A 7,345-nucleotide genomic window follows, 5' to 3' on the forward strand; every position below is an offset into this window, starting at 1 on the left:
TGCCCTTTGACAAGGTTGTGGCGTTTATGACTATTTCACCCTTCTTTCAGCTGCGTCCCATCTCCGGCGGTGTGAAACAGACTTGAGAGCAAGAAAACAAATAAATATAAAAACATAATAATTCAAAGTGGTAAACACCCACAGCATCCAGTCAGCTGTCCTTCCTGCATTTGTCAGTTCAAACTGTGTTTTTTTTAGTCTGATTATGACTGTAACTTCTTCGTATTTGTGTAATATCACCATACGATCTGCGCACCAAGCTCTGATTGGTCAGTAGGCGGTGCTTTTATACAAGTTGATCTCTTATCTGGAACATAACCTGCTCCGGAGCAGGTTAGCTGTTCAGCATAAGTTAACATGGCGATCTACCCCGGTAAGAAGTGATGCACTTTCGTAGGACGGAAAACCCTAAAGGGTTAACCCTGAAGTTACCTCGCTAAATGCAAATCCTGCTTCGTAGTAAAGGCTTCTGGAGAGACTTATTTTGTTTGCATACATTTCAGTTGCTGACAAAAAAATGCTTGAAGTTGATTGACTGTGTTCTGCTTTTTGCAAAGTTCTGACAATAACAAATAGGTCTATACCGTCATATATTGTCAGACTTACCCTTTAACACGTCAAAAATAATATTAGTTTAGAGTTGTGTACACACAATGGCAGCAGATGTTAAAATAATTGTATTTTCCATGTTTTTATTAGGTGCCCTGTGTAAACAAATACAGTATTGTTCTGTTGTCATCTTTTCTTACTGCTCGGCAGATTAAATATTAATCACGTCCCTTATTTTCTGCCGCAAGTGCGTCTGTGCTGTATGAGATATAAATTAAAGTACCAGCCGCCAAAAAGCTGTTTTCTGTCAGAGATTACAGGACTATTTATTGCATTAAAGGTTACACACTTGTATTTGATACAATAGGCTGATTTCCTCAGGGTGATCAGAGCAGCAGTGCATGCACTGAGCAGCACAAGCAGACAGATCAGAGTGCTACTGACAAACTATTGAGAAAAGTGATCCAAAAAAACAGAGATGCCATCACTGTATTGTAATAAGAACACAACAGGAAGGAGCAAAGCATACGCAGGCAGTATAATGAATGTAAGTGACTTGCCAGACAGATGATGAATAACCATGAAAGTATTTTTTTAGAATTAGATGTAAAATAGTGTTGATGAATGACAAGTACATGATAGAATAATCATAAAACCAATATACCTCAGCGGGAGATGAAGTCATTGTAAAAAGCGTGTTTTAAAAATAAATCAAAACGGGTTATTTCAGAAAGACAGTTTCCAGTCGTCATATATTTTAGAATCCCACTTATGCCTTTTCATAATAAACATCCAGCTGTACTGGTTCAGTGGTTCACTATAATTCATTCTAAGAATTTCAATTTCTTTGTTCGCATACTTTTCAACTTCATCTTGTAGACTGAATTGAGTAGGCCTATAATTTAATGATACACGTTGTATTAACACAAAGCCTATTTATTTCCCCTTGTGGAATTAATAAAGTATACCTTCTTCTTTGATGCTGCCAGCTCAAATTCTTCAAGTATGAACAACTACAATAGAAATGTTACACCGTGTCCTAACTGGATGCTCTAACGCTATGAAGTGTAGTCAAAAAATATAATGTTCCTAACGATGAAGCCACTGGGCTTGCAATACACTGCTGGAAACCCTGTGTGATAATAGAGTTTGACAGAAAATCTTTGGTGCTCAGACTCTACAGGGAGATTTGTAATCAAGGGGCGTCTGCCCTGAGCAGCAGCAAGATGAATCCCCCCCCTGGAGTCCAGACACTGGTAGCAATGGTGGCTGATGCATACCATCAGCCACCATTGCTACCAGTGTCTGCATTGCTGAGACTGGTAGGCTGAGGGACACACATAACAACAGCAAGAACGACCAGAGGCAGAAAGCGAATCCTATCCAAAAAGAGACAGCAGCAGGTGATAGGTTAACAATGTAGGTGTGTCGCTGTGCTACTGGATAAATGAGAACAGCTGATAACGTGATTGACAGCCCCAGAGAATAACAGCAGGACATTCTGAGTGAACATGCATGAGTGGAGTGAATGCAGGATGTATGAGAAATATACTACAGGCCTCAGCTATGCAGATGACACACAGTTTTATGTCCCACTTAAAATCTCCGATTCCAGCTGTTTAACGTCCCTCAAGGCCTGCCAAGCCGATATACATTGTTGGATGTCCCAGAACGTCCTTCAGTTGAACTCGGACAAATCGGAGGTTGTCCTATTTGGCCCCCTCAGTCACAACGGCAGTTTACAAGACAGTCTCCATTCCCTCTCATTAAATATCAAACCAGTTGCAAGAAACCTGGGTGTTTTATTTGATACAACAATTTGTTTTGAGGCACAAATGAAACGGGTGGTTCAATCTTGCTTCCTGCATCTCAGAAATATTTCTAAAATAAAATCATTTGTATTTTCATTTTTATCAACTCATGACCTCAATAGAGTAGTCAACGCTCTCATCTGCTCCCGTTTAGATTACTGCAACGGCCTTTACTCCGGTCTCCGCCAAACTTCACTACATCGCCTGCAATTGGTCCAAAACGCGGCTGCCAGACTGATCACTGGTACGAGGAGATTTGAGCACATCACTCCAGTTTTAGCTGCACTTCACTGGCTGCCTATCAAATTTAGAATTGATTTTAAGATTTTATTATTAACTTTTAAAGCTCTGCATGGTTTGGCACCAAACTGCATCATTGAGCTCCATACACCCTACGTGCCACCTTGTAACCTGAGGTCCTGTGACTTGGCTTTACTGGTTATACCCAGGTCTAGGCTGGTGACTAAGGGTGACAGGGCCTTTTGCCATCAATGCCCCCAGACTCTGGAACAGCCTACCTCAGGACCTCAGGTTAGCCAGCTCTATTATCAATTTTAAATCTCTTTTAAAAACCCATTATTATGAAAAGGCTTTTTTAACTCTGTAAGGCAACAGCTTGGTGCACCTTTTTCCACACCATATATTGTCCTCTTTTGGCTTATGTATTGATATCACTGGTTACGTGTTCTTTTATTGTTGTTTTTATTTTGTCTGTATTTCATTGTATCTGTGCAAGCACTTTGTAACTATGTTTAGAAATGTGCTATACCAATACAGATTATTATTATATTATTATTATTATTATTATTATTATATTAACACTAGAGCTTCATTTGGAAAAAAATACTTGCTGTGCTGGCTCTTACTTGTCTACAGTGCCTCCTGGAGGGTAAAAGCTCAAAGTTCAGAGAAGGATGGGAAGGATCTAGAAAGCCTTACTCTCTATTTAATTCATATTTCTCACTTGGTTGCATCTGGAGCTTCTCTATAATTTCTCTAGCTATATTTGCTGTTGTCAGCTATTTCAGTTTATACCTGACATGCAGATTTCCTCAACCCATGACCATATTAAAGAATAAAATACTTTCCACCAGATTAAAAAAAAAAAAACATCTCCAAAGTTTGATGACCAACATTAAAATCATTTGTCTTCCTAAGTAGATACAATCTAAACAATGTGTTCAGTATTCTCTGTGAAGTTAAAGTGTCCATCAATTCCCTATACAAGACATGTAAAACTACTGACAATGGGTTTTTTTAATATGCAAAGCAGATGTTAAATGCATAAAATTATCTCCATATATTTGCAAAGAATGGGATGTAAGTGTCCTAATGGGCACTAAAATTGTTTAGCTGATTAGCTCTGGACTTTCACAAATGAAATTATTTATGAATTATGCTTTTGACACCGATTTAAAAACGTCTCCGAGTTGACAGCCTGAACAGGATGCAGACCATTTAGAGAAAGTAATGTAGTGAACTCTGCTGGTGAAGGTTTAGTATTACAGACAATGGCACTGAGCAGTATATCTCTGATCTACAGTACGTGTTATCTCCATACAGTGGATTATAGCAAAGCCCCAACCCATCCATACACAGACACCATTTCTTACTCATCATTTTTTTCATAGTAGCATTTGTATATCCATTCACTCACAGTCATTTATTAATTTGATTCCAGTAAGCTAATGAAAGTTTGTCCCTTCTGAGCTCTGGTGGGATTTCTTCTGATTCTACCAGCACAGCACTACTTGGAGTTGACCTCATTGCACCAAAGCTCGGTCTCAAGGCTTCGTTTTATATTCTATCAATTTTATTAAAGTGAGATTTGGCTGCTGTCCAATAAACAAAACACCCATAATCGATTGCTGTATCTCATCCCTCTGCGGATTCGAACCCTGGTAAGGACTCAACCTTGGTACATGGGGCACCAGGTGAACTAACAGAGCCCCCATGCAAGGTCTTTTAAGGTAAAAGACAAACCTTAAAATCAGCTCCAGCTTCTACTGGTAACCAGTGAAGAGAGGCCAGAATGGAGCATCGATCAATGTGTTGGAAAATTCATAGTCATTGTTCTGAGAGGAGAGTGAACCAGTGAGCTTATCTCTATTATTTGTATTAATAGATTTAGATTTATTTGTCCCAGAGGGATATTTGTTTCCACAGCCAATACACAGAAACACTCAGATATACAGATACAGATATAGATATAGTTCACAAAATCTTCATGTATGCACTCATTCATCCCAGCTCACTGCAGGGTCAGTGAGGCAGATTGTTCAGGGCTGCTATTGCAGAAGGAAGCGAACTCTTCTCCATCACAGTGTTCTACAGTATATCTCCGACCAGATGGAAGTGTTGCTTTAGGGGGGTGATCAGTGTCATTTGATATTGTGAAGGCAGATGATTTCGCCGGCAGTGCATGTGATGCTGGCATGTTCATCAGATGAGAGAAATATGCTGTCCTATAGCTGCTGAACGTGAAAGATTGTAGGCTATACTTATCTGACACAAGCAAGGTGAGAAATCTCCTGTTTTGTCACACAAAGAGACGTTGTGAGGTGTGTCCTGTATAGTGATATAGGCCACATTTTGGTCACATAGTTGTTATTTAAAAAAATACACATTAGCCTCATTATAAAATATATGTAAAATAAATGAATTACACATTAAGAATCAAAGTAAGTGTGCCAGATGAGACCAATTTAGTATATTCACTAATATTGGCAAGTTAGTATGAAGTATTACAAAACATAAAAACATGGATTTTGTGTTATTTAAACAGGCTAATGCAGTGATAGTGGAGCGGATAACATCATTTTTTCAGTCAAATCGTGCAAATAGTGATACAAGCACCAAATTTGTCATGATGATTCGAGAGGGGTCACTAAGCAAATATAAACGATTGGCCACTTGAAAATCCAATATGGCCACCAAATTGAGCTGCTGATAATGGTTCTCTCGTAGATATTCATCTACTTCCAGTTGGTCGATTTGAGTGATCTTGGTGTCAAATTATGTTTTATAGCATGCTGGATCTAATTTTGATAGTTTTAACAATTTTACCTGCAATATGGTGGCCATTTTGTGTCTGTTTAGTGTCTGCTTCCTCATGAGAGCACGGGGTCACAGCATCCAGGGACTTCCTATTGTAGCTGATGGCTTTGTCTCCTTGTGTCGCAATGACTCTTTTTCGGCGGGAAAATGAAACAGCTTGATGCTTGATTGCCTGGCCTCAATATTGCAGTTAAAAATTGTTAAAACTATCATAATTAGATCCAGCATGCTAGAAAACGTATAATTTGACACCAAGATCACTCAAATCGACCAACTGGATGAATTTCTATGAGAGAAACCATTATCAGCAGGTCAATTTGGTGGCCATCTTGGATTTTCAAGTGGCCAATCGTTCATCATCATGCTAAATTTGGTGCTTGTATCAGTATTTGCATGATTTTTCCACTATCTGCTCCGCTATGATGACCGCTCGGTCAGTTAAAGGGCTGGAGGTGAGCTGACTGTCCTCTTATGGTACGTGTCCAAAGCCTCCGTACTTTCCACGCTCCCCATTCATTGTCTATGTAAACAGCTACGCAATGCATTCTGGTAGCGGGGCATCGCGATTCAAGAAACGGAGCGTCACGACTCCCTCTCCTCATTTGCATAAAGTTGAGGGCTCGTTTACTTTATGCAAATCACAGGCGTCCGACGCGACTCGCCGCCTCTCGAAATTCCCGAGAATCTTTTAAAATAAACGTTGTCGATACAAAATAAAGACAGATTCAGCAACTGCGTGGCTTATTTCTTGCCTCAAATGTTTTCAGAAACCCATTTCGGTGAACTATTTTCGTGAAATAAGAGAAGAAAGTTTCTAAACAAGCCTCCATAATGTTTCCGGTTTGATAGCTGGGAGCAGCAGCCCCCTGCGGGAAAGAGTTCGTCCAATCAGGTGGGGAGATTCTGTGTCTAGCAACACGCCCATCAAGCGTCCAATGCTGGGAAGCGTAGCGTCCCCTCGCGGTAAAAAACGCCCCTGTGGACACGTACCACCAGAGGACCACCAACTTACAGTTTTTCTCAATTGTTTACACACAAATACTGGTACTTGACACACAATGACCACAACATGTAACTCATGCACCAACCCCCTGAACCAATTCTGCTAAACTACAAGCACAATTCCTGCTTTACACTCAAATTGCAGTTCTAAAACACACTTTTTTCAAAACACTACACACAATTCTCTGCATTTGGCACAATTTTCATGAAGAAAATCTCGTTTTCACAAGGAACACACTGTCATTCAAAATTCTAAAGTCAATTGCCCTACTATGCACACTGACTCATCACATGGGCAAACACCTGTCACACAGTGTTACAATTAGCAATCAGTTGATGCTTTTCATGGCTGGATTTGACATGCTAAGCGATATTTCCCCCGCTGCTTGGCCAGGGAAAACATTGCTTGTGATGTGGATGAGGTGCTGTGGCCAGACCGAAACAGAAGAGAGGATGCAGCATAGTTTTTTTTTTTCTCCACTGTATGTGCAACTTTGTGTTGGTTGGGATGTACACTGTGTACATTGGTTTTGTGGGGAAAATAAAATATATTTGTTACCGTGTATATGTGTGTTCTGAGTATAAAAACAATATTCTAAAATATTTTACAACACACTTATGTATGTACTGTCTGTAGTAAGTGTAACACTGAACGAAAAAAAGCCCTAAGTCATTATGATGAATGGAGAAGAAGTGTTTTCCATTCATCATAGTGTTTTACATTGAGCACATCAGTGTTCAACTGGTTCTTATAAATGTCTATTCATATGATGGTTTGTGTGTGTCATTTGAAAACAAAATACCATTTTGAGAAGAAATAACATTGTTTTGAATGTAAAGTTTCATTTTGCAGGAGAATTGAGGGGTTTTGCCCATTGTGTGTGTGTTTTTGGATTTGTGTGTAGAGTTCTGAGAGTATGAGGCAT

This window comes from Sebastes umbrosus, chromosome 6 (assembly GCF_015220745.1).
Source record: "Sebastes umbrosus isolate fSebUmb1 chromosome 6, fSebUmb1.pri, whole genome shotgun sequence".
In the NCBI taxonomy this organism is placed as follows: Eukaryota; Metazoa; Chordata; class Actinopteri; order Perciformes; family Sebastidae; genus Sebastes; species Sebastes umbrosus.